Consider the following 17,488-nt stretch of genomic DNA (forward strand, 5'->3'; position numbering starts at 1 on the left):
TAATAAATAAGTAATTATCCAATTTAAATTATCAATTGTTCTTAGCCAGCATTCTCTTATTTTATAATATAATTATTTATATTGTATTTATTTCATACCTTCCAAGACCATGCATAAATAACTTATCTGTTATTATCTGCTGTATAATTGGCACATTTATAATGATTATAATAGTGATTCTAGGATGAACCATGGATAGTTTTTTGGGTTTGATGTTACTCATGTCTGAAAAACAATGATTATTATATTCAAGATTTTTTTTACATTTCATATTGCTTTTGCTAATATGTGAGCTTTGGTACAGCCTTTCACACCATTACTCGGCTTTGACCAGAAGAAAAAATTAATATGTTATTTTGTCAAAATAGTGAAGGACATAGAAAGAAGTGAGGAATCAACTTGGCCAGCATTATATGCTTGGAAAGAAGAACACATCCACTTCCTATGTAGTTTCAGAGTCAGAAGCAGAGCATAGCATAATATAGTTTGACTGACTGACTGTCGGTCCATATTAGGTAAGAGAACTTACATATGGCCTGTAGTGTACAGTGGAACCTTGATATTCAACTGCCTTAAAAACTCATTGAATTTGGTATTCATTGTATGTTGACACTAAAATTTTGTCGTGGTATTTACAGTATCATTTGTTTGCTATTTAGTGCACAAGCACTCTTGTTGGTGTTGCCTGTCTTGTGACTCACTACATTATTTTTTATGGAAACTCATAAAGTTTTTGGTACTCATTGCACATCCTGGCATGAATTAATGATGAGTGCTGTATTTACTATTCAGGAAATGTCTTATCTCTGAGCATCTAGACCAGGGATGGGCAACTATGGCCTGCGGGCCACATCTGGCCCGTTGGTCATTTTAATACGGCCCGCCTCTGAAAAAAAAAATTCCCCTCTGAAAAAAAAATCAGGGCCGGCCAAAAGAGACTCTGCACCACGGGCCAAAAAATTGCACACACAACACAGAGCTGGGCAGCTGCTACACTGGTGGTGGGGCCGAAGCCACCGCCTGGGGAACGCCCACTGCTTTCCCTCGCCAGGGCCGGGCGGTGGCATGTTTCCCTGCGTCGCATGGCCCCCACCTGGCAGCGCGCTTCTCAGCTGGTCTCCTCCTCCTCAGCCATAGAAAACAAACAGGCAGAGAAGGAGGAGACCAGCCGGCCGGTTGGGGGAAGCTTTCTGCGCCGAAAGAGGCAGCTACTAATCTCCAGCTTTGCTCCGCTTCTCCAATGGTCTGGCACCACCCTGTTCTATGCGCTGGCTGCTCGGACTTGCTGGGCCTGACACATAGAACAGGGCGGCGCCGGATGTTGGAGAAGCAGAGCAGAGCCTGAGATCACTAGCCGCCTCTTTTGCAGCACAAGAAGCCTCCCCCAACTGGCCAGCTGCTCTCCTCCTTCTCTGCCTGTTCTATATGGCCGAGGAGGAGGAGACCAGCCGGCCGGTTGGGGGAAGCTTTCTGCGCTGAAAGAGGCAGCTACTAATCTCCAGCTTTGCTCTGCTTCTCCAATGGTCTGGCACCACCCTGTTCTATGCGCCGGCTGCTCGGACTTGCTGGGCCTGACACATAGAACAGAGCATGCTGCAGGCATCTCGTGACAAGCCCCAGGACATGTGGTCCCCTGCTGGCTGGCCGGGCCAGGCTGGGCTGGAAGAGGCATGTTCTCCAGAAGGAAGAAAGCGTGCTCTGGGAGGGCGGGTGCCAGGCAGGTGGACGGATGTTCCGGGACCACTTATTGGTCAACTTTAAGAGTGCCCCCATGGAAGAAACTGAGCAAACATAGTAGTGGCAGGGGTGACGGGGCATGTGTGTCCCTCCACAAGGATTATGAAGGGAGTCAGACACCGCACCGCTCAGGAAAAAAGTAGGTGCCAAAGCCCTGGCTGTCACCTGGGAGGGGACCGTGGAGGGACCCATCACATGCCCTTGTTGCCCCCGCCGCCTCTACTTTTGTTCTCGTTCTTGGCTTTTTCCATGGGGGCACTCTTAGTCAATCTTTAAGAGCTGGAAGACATTTTGTTAGTTCGCCACCAACTCATCGTTGGGAGAGGTGTAGCCCCTGAATACATGAGAAGTCTTGGGCAAAGTTCTCTGACTTTTAAAACGCATCCGTGAGGTGTTTGCCTCTCTTCATGCTCCTTGTGCATGCCGGGAGCACCTAACTGGAGCAAAAGAAAGTGAAGTTGACTGCTATGAAATGAACACCTTGGCTTCCCTTCTTGCTCCTCACAGCTGCCCTGAGCTGGTGCGGTTCTTTACTTGGGCAGCCAGATGCCCGCAGCAGCGCCCACAGCAGCAACAGGCAGTTCTGCCCGGGCTCCGCTCAGGTGTCCGGCTGGGGCTGTCAGGAGTTGCTACCGCCAGCGCAGCTCCACGTGGCTCCAGTCCCGCATTGCCTTGGGAAGGGAAAGGCAAAACCAGGAGCCACAGAGCCTGAGCCTCTGGTGCCACTGCTGCCGTTGCAAAGCACCGCCGCGGCTCTTTCTTTTTGCCTTTCCCTTCCCAAGGCAACGCGGGACTGGAGCCATGTGGAGCCGAGCCGGCAGTAGCAACTCCTGACTCAGGGGGGCCTCCGAGGGGAGGGGAAGGAGGAGAAGAAAGGGGGGAAGGGAGGGAAGGGGGGGCGATTCCCAAAAAATCTTGTGCTGACCCAGCCTGTCTGTCAAATTTTAAAAGTCAATGAGGCCCCGGAGCCAAAAAGTTTGCCTACCCCTGATCTAGACAGTAGAATCAACCAGTCAAAGTCAAGAACACTAAACACAGAAGAACGAATACAGCAAAAAAAAAAAAAATAGGCAAAATCAAATCTGGAGATCAAAAATATCAGATATGGTACATTAAATTCAGCAATTAGGCACACAACAAAGTCAAGGGTGAAGCTAAGGTTCAGAAGTCCAGGTATATAAGCTGAGCCAAAGCATTGGCTACATAAGACAAAATTAGAACAAATGTTGTTTGCAGTACAAAACTCTTCTAATGTACAGTTTTCTGAACTAGAGTTCTGAAATTTCCACCAGATGGTTTTCTATCACTTATTTAGAAATGCCAACTGCCATTAAGATATAATGAGCATCTGGAAAAATAAGATAGGGATGACATAATAAGAATTTATAAAATGAAGCACGGTTTTCTTGTTCTCTTATACTAAAAAACCCTGGGCATCAGATAACATTGAATGGTGAGAATTCAACACATTACTCTTACTCTCGGGAAAACTTAACTTTGGATGAATTTAAGTCTCTGGAACTTCTTTAATTACATCCTAGGATTAAAAAAGGACCATGCTGATTGTCTGGCTAGAAATTTACGTATTATGTATGAGGAAATCTTGGAAATTCAGGGGAATATTTTCAAAAAAGAGGAAAGAGGAGAATCCAGAGAACTAAAAGCCATTCAGTTTGGTATCAATACTTGGGAAGATTTTAAAGCAAATTATTAAAAAAAAAACATTGATAGTAAACAATGCAGTATTTGCCAAAATCAATTTGTCAAGGACAAGACATGCCAAATCATGGCTCATTTCTTTTAATTGGAGAACCCCCTTATCAGCTTGTTGAGAAAACTATAGGGTATAAGATATTTTAATTTCAACAAAACATTTGACGTGTCCCATGATATTTTGTTTCACAAGCTAGTTAAGTGTGGATAGGATGCTTTGACAATAAAATGATTGCACAGCTTACTTGAAAATCATACTCAAAAAGTTTGCAAAGAGTCCTCATCAGACTGGAAAGTCATTATCAAGTGGGCTGCCCCAAAGTTCAATGGTCTTCAGCAGTTTTATTAATTAGTATGATATGGAGGTAAAAGAAAGGCTTATTATCAGCTGATGTGAAATTGGATGGAATAGCTAATAAATTGAAGAAGGAATAGAAGTTAACATGCTGTTTGTAGGTAATAAATATCAACTCAAAATAATAGAATGAACAGCGAAATGTAGGATTTGATTTCAATTAAAATCAAATACACAAGTATAGAGGTATATAATTTGGAAATAGAATTGTGAAAAAATCTTGGAACTGTAACTCATTTTAAACAAAGTATACTTAGAAATATGATATGGCTGCAAACAAATAGCAAATAAAGTTTTAGATTGCTTCAACAAAATAGGAAATTCCAAAGCATAGGAAATTCACATATTGGTTGGTTACCTTGAATATTCTATGGTGTTCATTTCTTTGCACCAGATTTTTAACAAGGATTCAGAAAACTGGAAAAGGTTCAGAGAAAAGAAGTGAAGAAAATAAATGAATGTTATAAATTTTTTTGCAGTTTGATCATAGAGTCAAGCTGATGGGCTTCCCTTATGTTCAGGTAGAGGCTGGACAATCACAAGGCATAGATATTTTCATCTGGATTCCTACACTGAATATTCCATGTAACTCAGAGGTCAAAAAATCCCCTTCAAGATACTTACATCTTCAGCCTGAAAATGCAGCAGGAGAAGATACTGAACCTGTTTTTTTTGTGCTTTAACTAGAAAAGGGAGAGAATTGTATTTGGTCTAAATGTTTTGCTGAATGTATTGATTTCATCCTTATCAGACTAATAAGCAATTCAGAACAGTTATTTCAGATTCTTCATTTTTTTGAAGTTTCTGGTTCAATTTTTAGTTCAAAATTAACTACAAAACATACACATATTATCAAAAGCTGCATACCCCTTAACTGAATGAAAAATACCCACATAGTGGAAATTTTGTTCAGTAATGATACAGAGAGAAGTAATATACCAAAATTTGCTCAAGGTTTCCTTGATAATTTTATTTTTATAGTTGAATACATGTGACATTGCCTCAGATTAGAAATTGGGCTGCTTTTATTCCATCTCACCCCAATACTATGTTATGTTCTCCTCAGTTCCATATATTTGGATTCAGGTTTGGGCTTAGTATGGAGAAAGCACTGATTACTCTTGATGATGCTTTCTGATGGAGGGGATGCTTTCTGATGGAGAAGATACTGAGGATGTTGTGATATTTTGGTTCTGCATTTAATGTCATCAATCATGGTACTCTTCTGGACCAGCTAACCAGATAAGAACAGTGCACAGTATTGCACTGATTCTTCTTTTTTTATTGTGGGCCTTTCCAAGGAGATGAGAGATTCACTCCAAGACCTCTGGTTTGAACCCCTGTAACCTCTCTTTTTTAATCTTTATGTAAAACTGATGGGTGAGGTCATCCAATGGCATTGACTTGGAAATTAATAAGCTGTCAAGCAACATCATTGAAGTGTTATCAACACTTACATAAAAGGAAGGGAGAAATAAGATGAAAGTCAACCCAGGCAACATCCAATGGCTGTAGGTACATTGATAATCTGGTTTCTGGGCATTTACCAACTTTAGCTGTGGGGAATGCCACTTCTCTACATAGAGCTAGCATGATGTTTTTTTGGACTTAGATCTCCCATTTTGAAAAGTGAGTGGCAATTATGCCTTTCCTGTATCCAGAGGTGCTCTCTCTCTCTCTCTCTACTCATGACCATTCATGTTTTAGTCACCACACATGTGGATTACTGCAGTGCACTCCACAAAGAGCTGGCCTTAAAGGCTGATCCTTAGCTGTAACTGATCCAAAATTTGCAACAGCACAAGCAGTTTTAGGGGTAAGTTTCAGTATGCCCGTACAATATCGCTACTGTGCAAGCAGCATTGGTTACATGTAGACTTATAGATGCAACTCCAGGTGCTGATTGTCATATATAAAGCTCAACATGGCATGGGATCTGAATGTTTGTAAAACCATCAACTCTGCAATTGGGTCTGCCTATAAGCAAAGATCTGACCAACTGGGGGTGACTCAGGTCTGTTAAGCAATGTCATCTTACAAGAGCCAACAGGCATGGCTTTTCTAGTGCCATACTTGCCCTCTGGAACAACATTTGCCCCAAGAAACACTCAGTCCTAAAGTTTCTGTGCCTTAAAGAAAGACCTCTTTCCACAGGCATTAGGCTTGGATATTTAGGGTACTGATCATTAATGAACATTCTGGAATTATCTGTTTTTTTCTTTCTCTTGTTTGGCCAGTGGAATTGTTTCAATTTTGTATGAGAAGCCATAAAACTTGGAATTATGAACAAAATCAATAAAGTCTGTGCACTTTATATTAACAAAGTACTGCATGTTTCTTTGTTTTGCTTAAAAGCTTTCTAGGAAACTAACTTTAATGTAGAAAGGGGAGAGAAGATGGTCAAAATGCACAAGGTAAATGAAGTATATTACATTTCACTATGCACTTGTGGATACCAGTAACCTAGTTAAGAGAAACGTAGAAATCATACCATCAAAGAGCTGAAAGAGTTGAGACTATTAACATTAACCCATAGTTAATGCAGAAAATAGAATAAATTATCTTGACAGATGGCTGATCAAATTCTTCTAGTTAAAAGGAGCTAACTACTAGATAGTAGATTCTGTAGTTAAAGCTTTTTCTAACAATCAATCCAAAATCTACTTCATGTAACTCAACACTATTGTTACACTGAATAATTATAAACAAAGCTAGTTCATAGATTGAACGATGGAGCTCTTTGTTCACTCTTAATTATGACCTTTGTAGAATCACTTATTGTACATTAGACTTGTTTCTTTAAGTTACAATTCAGTTAACTGATGAGTCCCTAACATAATTAAGGTGCTATGAACTACAGGTATGATTAAGTCAAATTCATAGCACTGTATCTGTCTACTCAGAAATAAACCCATCTTTATTCAACAATACTTATTCCTATGTAAAAATACAATAGAGCAAAATTACAACCTGTCTGGTCTAATCTTTATTCACACAGTCAGGAACTAATGTAGATTATACAATCCTACAGATGAAACCAATACTTTTGTTAAAGAGATGGGCAAGTATGGCACTAGACTAGACCATAAATGGACCATAAAAGAGACACAAAAATGATTTTTCTATATAAAATATTGTTCTTCAAACACAGCATTTTCTAGAATTGTTTTATTATTACTTACATACTTTTTCTTCAATAACAATTCATCATTCAAAGTTTTTGGTTTATTCTGTGCTTGCTTAGTTGGTTATAGTCAAGTCACCTGAATGAAATCTGATAATCGATAGCAAAAAATTATTTATTTATTTTATTTATGTATAAATATTATATTTATATTTATTTATATTTATATTATATTGAAATATAATATATATTTATATTATTTATATTGATTTATATTTAAAATGTTTGGACATTTTAAAGAAGGTGCATGAATGGAATAGGATCACAGTAAGAGACAAGACCAATACAATGTCTAGATGGATGGAAGTCTGGATGATATTCTTGATTATGATCAGAAAGGCGGTAAAAACAGGTCTCTTTTGTGAAGCCATTAATATGGAAGGTAGCTGTGGGGCTAATAGATGTTTGGTGGTGGTAATAGATACATTTATAATTATTTTATGTTGATGTTTTTATTGATTTTATATGCTATTGTAAACTCCTGCCAGTCCTTATTATAATAAAAGGGAATAATGCAGCTGTCCTTTCCTCCGCATATATTAAATAAATATCTGAAGGGAGATTGAGTTGACCAATGAATTTGTTTAGAAGAATATTTATATATAGTCTCCTGGCTTTTTTAAAATATAGCTTTTATTGAAACATTTAAACAAGATAAAAACCAATCCAGAATAACATAAAATAGGGAAAAGTAAGGAAAAGAAATCAAAGAAAAAGACAAAAGAGTATGAAGAAATGTTGAAGAAAAATTGAAAAGAAAGGAAATATGCAGGCTCTTGTAATATGTTCATTATGGTTTTAGTTTGCGGATGTGTACACAAAGACGGTATAGCAAAATAAAATGAGTTTGTGTCACAGCATCAGCTTTTGTTGTCAGTTGTCAATGATAGGCCTGAAAGAGAAGTTCTGAGATTATGCCATTTGATAGCAAAAGGAAGACTGACAAATCCACTGATAAAACAAAATAAATCCATAAAAGCTATTCTGAGATTACAATGCAAATATTTCCCTAACATAATGTGTCCTAAAGTATTATTTGACTATTTGGCATCTTGGTTAGGCCTTCAATTCAACCGGTGTAACAACTGGTTCAGTGAGCACACCAAACATGTGCTTCATGCGCACATAGAAGGTTTACTGCTGACCTTCTCCTGCAATACTGAATCTCCCTGGATGTTAAACAGCTGATGCGTGGCAATCCGCTGTGCTACATGAAGCAGCTGAGCTTGAAAACCAAGAAATAAAGGTCAGAATAGAGCCGGGGCAGATGGCTGGGCCCAATAGCTGATCATCAGAGCGAACTGGTTCACTTACAGATGATCCTCAGAGGTACCGGTTCTCCTGAACCTGGCCAAACTGGTAGAATACCTGCCTACAGCCAACATCTGGGAAGAAGGCAAAGTATGTAGAGCAAGAATATTGTGTTTTCTTAGACTTTTGCCAGCTTGTTCTGGATCTCCCTGGTTAGGGCAGGATGTCTTTAATCATTCTGGGTCTTCCAGCAAACAGATTATGTTACTGCCAAATTCAAACATACAAAGGTACCAGAGCAATTTTGGCCACGTTGTTTGTAGCAAGCTCTTTTAGCCTAAAAGGCTACTCAGATATATTTCCCTATTTCCAAATCAGCAACTAGCATGAGAAGCTGAATTTAATTTTTCTACATAGGCTTATGAAACCTATAAATGTACCATAGATCTTCATATCTGAGAGCCTGGGCATATGCCCTTTCCACAGTCTCTTTGCCAATGTGGATGGAAAAAGCACTTTTGTAAAAGCTGAGGAAAGGTAAAGCAGTTGTAGAAATTATATTTTTTTACAAGGCAGCATGTTAAATAGTTTATGCTTTACTATGCTATTGTGATAGCATATACTACTTGGTCTTTATTTTCGAAGGTCCAAAATTTCGAGCTGGTAGCATAAGGTATTCTATTGCGAGCGGAGAAGTAGAGTACTCTTCTCGTGAAATACCTCCGGACTCGCTCAATTGTATTAATGTCCATTATATAGAGAGTAGGAAAGTGACACACACATATATAGTAGGAAGGTGATGTTATATATATAGTAGGAAGGTGACAATGATGTCAAAATTTCCTGCATTCAGAAATCAATGGGTGACCTGGGATGGGCAATGAAAGAATTTGCTATTCATTTCTAGTGTTTATTGATTTATATGATAAGTATAAACACAAATAAAGGGAACACTTAAACAACACAATGTAGCTCCAAGTCAATCACACTTCTGTGAAATCAAACTGTCCACTTAGGTAGCAACACTGATTGACAATCAATTTCACATGCTGTTGTGAAAATGGAATAGACAACAGGTGGAAAGCATAGGCAGTTAGCAAGACATCCCCAATAAAGGAGTGGTTCTGCAGGTGGTGACCACAGACCACTTCTCAGTTCCTATGCTTTCTGGCTGATGGTTTGGTCACTTTTGAATGTTGGCGGTGCTTTCACTCTAGTGGTAGCATGAGACGGAGTCTACAACACACACAAGTAGCTTAGGTAGTTCAGCTCATCCAGGATGGCACATTAATGCGAGCTGTGGCAAGAAGGTTTGCTGTGTCTGTCAGCATAGTGTCCAGAGCATGGAGGTACTACCAGGAGACAGGCCAGTACATCAGGAGATGTGGAGGAGCCTGTAGGAGGGCAACAACCCAACATCAGGACCGCTACCTCCACCTTTGCGCAAGGAGGGACAGGAGAGCACTGCCAGAGCCCTGCAAAATGACCTCCAGTGTGTCCACAGGTGGGGGTTGTGCTTACAGCCCAACACCGTGCAGGACATTTGGCATTTGCCAGAGAACACCAAGATTGGCAAATTCACCACTGGTGCCCTGTGCTCTTCACAGATGAAAGCAGGCTCACACTGAGCACATGTGACAGATGTGACAGGGTCTGGAGATGCTGTGGAGAACATTCTCCTGCCTGCAACATCCTCCAGCATGAGCAGTTTGGCAGTGGGTCAGTAATGGTGTGGGGTGGCATTTCTTTAGGGGGACACACAACCCTCCATGTGCTCACCAGAGGTAGCCTGCCATTAGGTACCGAGATGAGATCCTCAGACCCCTTATGAGACCATATGCTGGTGCAGTTGGCCCTGGGTTCCTCCTAATGCATGACAATGCTAGACCGCATGTGGCTGGAATGTATCAGCAGTTCCTGCAAGGTGAAGGCATTGATGCTATGGACTGGCCCGCCCATTCCCCAGACCTGAATCCAATTGAGTACGTCTGGGACATCATGTCTCACTCCATCCACCAATGCCACATTGCACCACAGGCTGTCCAGGAGTTGGGGGATGCTTTAGTCCAGGTGTGGGAGAAGATCCCTCAGGAGACCATCTGCCTCCTCATCAGGAGCATGCCCAGGTGTTGTAGGAAGGTCATACAGGCACGTGGAGGCCCCACACACTACTGAGCCTCATTTTGACTTGTTTTAAAGGCATTATATCAAAGTTGGATCAGCCTGTAGCGTTTTTTTCCACTTTAATTTTGAGTATAACTCCAAATCCAGACATCCATGGGTTGCTAAATTTGATTTCCCTTGATAATTTTTGTGTGATTTTGTTGTCAGCACATTCAACTATGTAATGAACAAAGTATTTAATAAGAATATTTCATTCATTCGGATCTAGGATGTCTTATTTTTGTGTTCCTTTTATTTTTTTGAGCAGTGTATTTAAATTGCTAGTTTTTTCCATGAAACTGAATCAACAGTTCTTCCTTGCCACAAAATTTAATATTGTTGCATCAGGGCAAGTGAATGTTGACATATGGTGTCACCTGCATTGCTCCCTGCAATTTTTTTCAGCAAGATTTTTCAGAATGGTTTGACATTGATTTCTTCCTAGAACTGAGAAAAAGAGACTGTCTCAAGTTCACCCATTTGGCTTTGTGCCTAAAGTAGAACTAGAACTCATAGTCTCTCTGTTTCTAATCTGGTTCCTTACCATCTGCACTGGACTGTAAGCATAGCATAGCATAGCATAGCATAGCATAGCATAGCATACCATACCATACCATACCATACCATATACTATACTATAAATGGTATATTCAACTTAGCCTCAAAGGTGTTGATTTTTTTTAAAAAAAATACTGAATATCATGTGCCATTCCTGAATGTCAAAAACATCTTCAGTTTAACTGATCAAAAACATCTTTGATTTAAATGACTGAACAATAAGGAAGTCATGAGAATCAAAGATGTATGTGGGCACAGAAATATTTCAGGAGTAGCATAATTAGCCTAACAGATGAAAGTACATATTTAATGTTTCTGGACTGAATGATAAAAAATATGAACAATTATTTTAAAAACTGCATCACTTATTCCAAATATTCCATGTAGCCTGTAAAGAATATGTTCAAGTGGAACATAGTATTTCTTTTATTTATAGCACAGTAAAATGGCCTACACAGAAGTAAAAGAACAGGCATAAAAGAGCAAGCCCTTTCAAAAAATTCTTACAAATTATAATCAAAAGGTCAATTTTCCTTTCTCCCTCTCTTTCTGTCAAGCAAAACATGTTTGGCAAAACTTCTGTTTGCAGCTTTGAGTAACATATGTGAACCTGTTTTTTTTTAAAAAAAAAAATCATTTTTAGACATTCAAAAATAGATTAAACGAGCCTGAAAATTAAATCCTGAAGAAAGGTATGAGAGCAATTCAGGATTGTCAGACAAAAGAAAAACTTGACCTATTTTGAGTTACCTTAGAGATCAAGATTCGGTTTAATGGATTTAAGTTACAGAAAAGCACATTCTGGCTAAAAATTAAGGGAAACACTATAATAAGGAAAGTTGTCAGTAAAATCAAATACCAAAGGAAGTTAATAGGTTCCCTGATACTGATATCTGGAACTTTTGTCAGATATGCTTCAGTTTGGACTCCTTTCCAAAAAAGGGGGATGTTATCTGAATTCCAAGGTTTGAAAGTGTGCATGAAGATTTTTTTGAGAGGTGAACTTGGATCATGGAGAGGTTCTCCACTACCAATCTGTATTACAGTCACAGATATTCAAAGTTTCTACAAACCTTCTCCTACAATCCTGCACTCTCCCTGTGTATTCAATCCAAAAAAGCCAAGAATGTTACAGATAGATGTTTGTTTAAGACTTTTTTGTTCAAACCATCACTTTGAAACCATCAGAAAGAAATTGCAGTTATGAGCCAGTTTGTAATTTATGAAATATGGAGATCACATGTCTTATATAATGAACAGAATGCTTGCACCATTCCGAATTGGAGAAAGTTTCTGAATGCATTTCAAAGGCATATCTTTGTAGAATTGGATTATGATAATTAAAATAAGAAGCAACTTAAGCATGTGTCTATGTATGAAAAGCAGGCTACAGAGAAAATTGCTGGCACCTGTGATGCCTTCTTTCCATCCTAACTGTCTCACCAGCACAGCAGAGTTAACTATAAAGCTGCAACCTTGAAAAAAAAGTATGGGAGGAGATGGAGTTTGGAAGCTGTGCAGCAAGCAACAGAGAACAGCTAACTGTCAGCTTTGGAAGCCATATTCCATGCTGCCACATAGCTTGAGAAAGTGGGAGGGAAGTGATTTTAATGAAGTAGCTCTAAGTAGACAAAATAAAATTCTTTTGTTAGTTCAAGGTCATTTAATATGGTGCAGGATGAAATAAGGATCTTACTTTTGGACAGATCCTGATTGGGCCATGTGATGTGATGATGACTAAGGGGGGATGGATTTGTAGTTTGGGAATGTGTGGAAAGCCTGAAAACTTCTAGATTCGGGATTCCACAGATGTGCCAGGTGCTATTCTAATAAAGGTACTTTTGAGGTATGTTTGTCTTGAGTTACTGATTGGAATTGAGGTTTGCTGGAACACTGACATTAAGTATGGTTTTATATGCTTTCCTTCATAGATCCATAGGAAAAAGAAGAAGCACAAAGCTGAGCACAATGTATGCTTTGCATACTGGCCATTAATAAAGATTGAAAAAAGTAGAAGAAATCACAGAGGGAAAGGAATTAAAGACAGACCAGTGTCTCTCAGAGGAAAACCTTTCTCTATGGAGCATTAGTAACAGTATAAAAGTAATACTATAGAATAGTAGAACATAGTGTAAAGAAAATTGTAGTTATATAGAAGCAATAATAATAAAGCACAGATGGTCCTTGATTTACAACCCTAATGGAGGTCAAAATTGCTTTTGCTGAGCAAAATAATGGTTAAATGAGTTGTAATTCATTTTATGACATTTTTGCCACAGTTGTTAAATGAATCACTGCAGTTTTTAAGTGAATCATGTGGTCATTAAGTAAATCTAGTTTCCGCCATTGACTTTGCTTGTTGGAAGCCAGCTGAGAAGATTACAAATATTGTTCACATGACCCTGAGACAATGCAACTGTCATAAATACATTCCATTTATCAAGCACCAGAATTTTAATTACATGACCATGGGGATGCTGCAATGGTCTTAAGTATGAAAAATGGTCATAAGTCTCTTTTTTTCAGTGCTGTTGTAAATTCAGTCATTAAATGAATGTTGTCAGTTGAGGACTACGGTATAGGATGAGATCAAAACAATAGAAAATACTCATGTATGTTTATATATTTCATTTTTGTATCTTGATTTTTTCTTGTCAAAATAAAGCAACCACCTCAACCCTTAAAGGGAGGTATAAAAATTCCACTGCCCAGGATCCAGTACTTTTCTGGATCTTTTGAGACTGCCTCAAGGAAATTGGGTACAGTTTGGAAAAAGAACCTGTGATAGTAACCCTAGCCAGGTTTATTAGATAATAATAATTTAATGTAACCACCTATTAGACAATTAAGTAACCTTATGCATCATTGAGATCTGGATAATCAGGCTTAAGGCAAGATCTAGCAAAAAATCAAGATGAGAAAACAACTAGAATATGTCTTCCCACTTTTGTAGTACTGATTGGCAATACTTTTGTTTTGTTTGGATTAAGCTTAGTCTCTTCCCTTTCCAAAAATAAATGTTGGTCCAGAAATTTAAATATTCTTTAACTTAGATAGAAAGGCATGATTTGCGTGCTACTAATACTAAATACCACATCCCCAGACTATTCAAGCAGTTTTATGAAATTCTCAAAAATTTGAAGAGGAAATAAATTCCTATGTGATAAATGGTTGAAGCATTGAATATTACCTTCCCATCACCACCATCTGAAGATGTCCTACTAGGAAACCTCAAAGCATCAAATGTATTGTGTCAAAACTCACAATCCAGTATATAATTGATAATGATATAAAATTTATGGAAGGTCCCATAGAACCAATAGAGATATATTTTCTTGGTATTTTGGTTTATCATACAGACTGACCACCAAGGCATATCATAATCATTGAACCACTGAAGTTGGATTGAGATGATTTTATAGATATTCTTCATGCAACTTGAAGTAAGTACTTAAATTTGTATTTCCTTATTCATGATGGTTTGATAGATGGTCATGATGATTTAATTGAGGTAAATTAAAATGTTTCAAAGTCAGGGTGAGATTTCTGCAGCTTATTTTTTTGCATTCTCCAGGAGAACATAATCAAATATGTGTTTTACCACTCTACTGATATCTTACTTTTTTTTTTTTGGAGGGCGGGGGGTTTGCTGACATTCAAATAATCTATTGAAATCTGAAGCCTTAAATTCATCAGCATATAAATGAAACATCTAAAATGTACTTACTGAATTGGTTTTCAAAAAATGCATTATGGCTACTGTTTTTATGTATTGAAAAAAAAATTATTTCCACAATATGGAATGACTCAACCAATTCATTTCTGTATATGTTCATTAAGTTGAAACAGGCACTCAGTGAGTTTTCTCCATAGTATAGCATTTCCTATCTAGACTTTTGCAGATATTGGTTCTTCAGTTGAGAAAAGTTTTTGGTTCCGATCAACTTTCTTCAGCATAACATCCACTAGATGTGCTGAACTAGAAATCACAAAATTCTAAGACTTGTATTGGCTATAAATTTTGACAGTTGACATCTCAACAGCTCACATGTTTTGACACCCTGGCTATAAATTTCAACAACACTTCTGAAAAGCACCAAGCTAGAAAAGCTATCATAACTGTGCAATGGATTACTGTCCTATATAGGTTGTCCTACATAGAGTTCCAAAAATAGCAAAAAGAATGCTTTATGATTTCTTTCCTTCTTTTATGCAGTTTTTTTTTTCCCAATGATTAAGAGAGGCACTGAAATACAAGAACTATAGCTATTCAGTAACCATTTAAGAAAGACTTGTAAGAATCATAACTCTAAGATTCCATACTTGTAAAAGTTCTCTGTATTTTAAAATGTGAGTTAAAAATAAGAACCTATTAATTAGAAGAATCCATTTCATTAATCAAGAATCTGTTTCATTAATCAAAATAATGAAACTCCAGTTTTGGACAAAAAAAACGCCATTGATGATTTTTCCATTTTCTTTTACCATTGTTAATATTATTAAATGATGCCAAGAGATACAAAAGAATTATTTAATTCCCTCTTTTCCTTCAGTATCTTAGCATAGTTAATCCACGAGTGCAATCAAAGCAATCTCAGTTCTGTAGATGAGCTGAAATAAAATTAAATCTGATCCAATGTGTTAAATTGGTAAATGAATGTTTTTTAATCTCTTAATGAAAATATATTTAAATATTGTTAATGATGATATAAAAATAGTAGTTGTAGTCTTGAGATTCAGAAGTGACTAGTCATCTGTGACTCCTGATCAATAATTGAGAATTCTGTGGTTTAATACTAAATAGATCATTGTTAAAGAATTATATTCAGCAGCTGGATAAATGTTTGAAAAGACCCCTGTTCCCCTTCCTCTCAAATGTCATGTAATTAGGAAAGAACACTGACCTCTCTCAGGGTTCCAACATTTCAGAAACATTTTTTCTTTCTTTTGTGACATTTCTGTAAAGAACAGAAGTCAACACAATTAAATGCCATTAAAAAGTCAGCCTTTGGATTTCTCAGCAGGATAAAATCAGGAGACTGGAACGTAATTCAAGGTCTTGATCTTATGGACAGTATGTTCCTTTAGTACTTTCTGAACCTCATCTGGTTTTGATCCCATAAAGCTCAGATTATTTCAAGGAGTTCATGAACCTGTTATGGAAACTAGACATTTAGCAACAGATTTTAGCAATTTGTCTCCAACTATAAACACTCCCATTCCCTTGCAGCCTCAAATGCTTTGCAGACAATGCTGTATAGAAGTACTGCTACTGGAGGCATAGCTGGTTTGGTTTTCAATACTCCAAACTGATAGTTAGCGATGCAGATTTATAGTCTTAATTCATCATGTAGATTTGAAAAAAATAGTGAAGATGGCAACCAGAATGATCAAATGATTAGATTAGGGTTTTGTTTTTTCAATAAAAATGTTACTATTTCTAATTTAGGAAAAAATGTATAGGGTATTAATAGAAAACTTCATAATTTTTCCCGCTCAAATAGTAGCAAATCATCCAGTTAAGACAAAGATCGATGATTCAGGAAGGAATTACTTTTACATTTGGGATAATTCACTATCACCAAAGATAGGATACTCAACAACCTTCACAATCTTATCAGAGTAACTCAATTTACCAATGGTTATGAGTCTCAGTACTTATTAATCATAATGGCAATAATATCAATTGTTGAGTAACATGAATAGGAGGATAGTGATGTTGCTTTAATCCTCAGGAAATTAATCTTGCTTCTGTCTCTAAATCTGCCAGTTCATTTTTAAAATTGATACTGGAAAAAAATGCATTAAAGGAAAAATGTTTAACAAGCATATAGACCTACACAAATATATAAGTAGATAAAGAGGAATTGTGTTTCATCAAAATTTCAAGGCAAGATTAATTTGTCATGGACAAATATGTTCAGCTTAACATAATTTAGTGTTAAATTTAACCCTAAACTAACCCAGTTTTGCATAGGATCAGACCTCCCCAGCCATATTATGGGAACTGTTGACTCCTGGGTTAATTATCAAGCTGAAGTTCTAAAATGGATCCATGATAATGGGTACTCTTCAGATGTTCCTTTTTCTGCAATTGTTTTGTTTTTTTGTTCTGTGTGCAAGAGTGTGGAGTAGTTAAAAAAATAAGCAGAAAAAGAGAGGGAATAGGTAAGAGCCTCTCCCCTTAGTTGGCAATGATGCCAATCCTGTTTTGCCACTAACTTTGTTTTTTCACACCAACTGGCAAGAAAAAAGAAGTGAGGCATGAAGTGACAGATTCCTTGGCCACCATAACATTTGTAATTGCCTACATGATGGTAAGTTAATGGACTGAGGAAGGTGATGAGTGGGTCTTTCATGTCATGAGAACAGATCCATGGTGTTTCTTCTGAAGTTTTTCTAACATTGTTCAGCTGAGCAGTTCATTAGAAATAGTCATGGATGCTGACAGCCTGACTCATATCACAAGCTTTATTCACGAAAGCATTGTGTGAGCTATTTTAATGTTTGGCCAAAGAATCTAGCAG

The sequence above is a fragment of the Pseudonaja textilis genome, chromosome 1 (assembly GCF_049901715.1).
Source record: "Pseudonaja textilis isolate UNSWEBS1 chromosome 1, rPseTex1.2, whole genome shotgun sequence".
NCBI classification, from domain to species: Eukaryota; Metazoa; Chordata; class Lepidosauria; order Squamata; family Elapidae; genus Pseudonaja; species Pseudonaja textilis.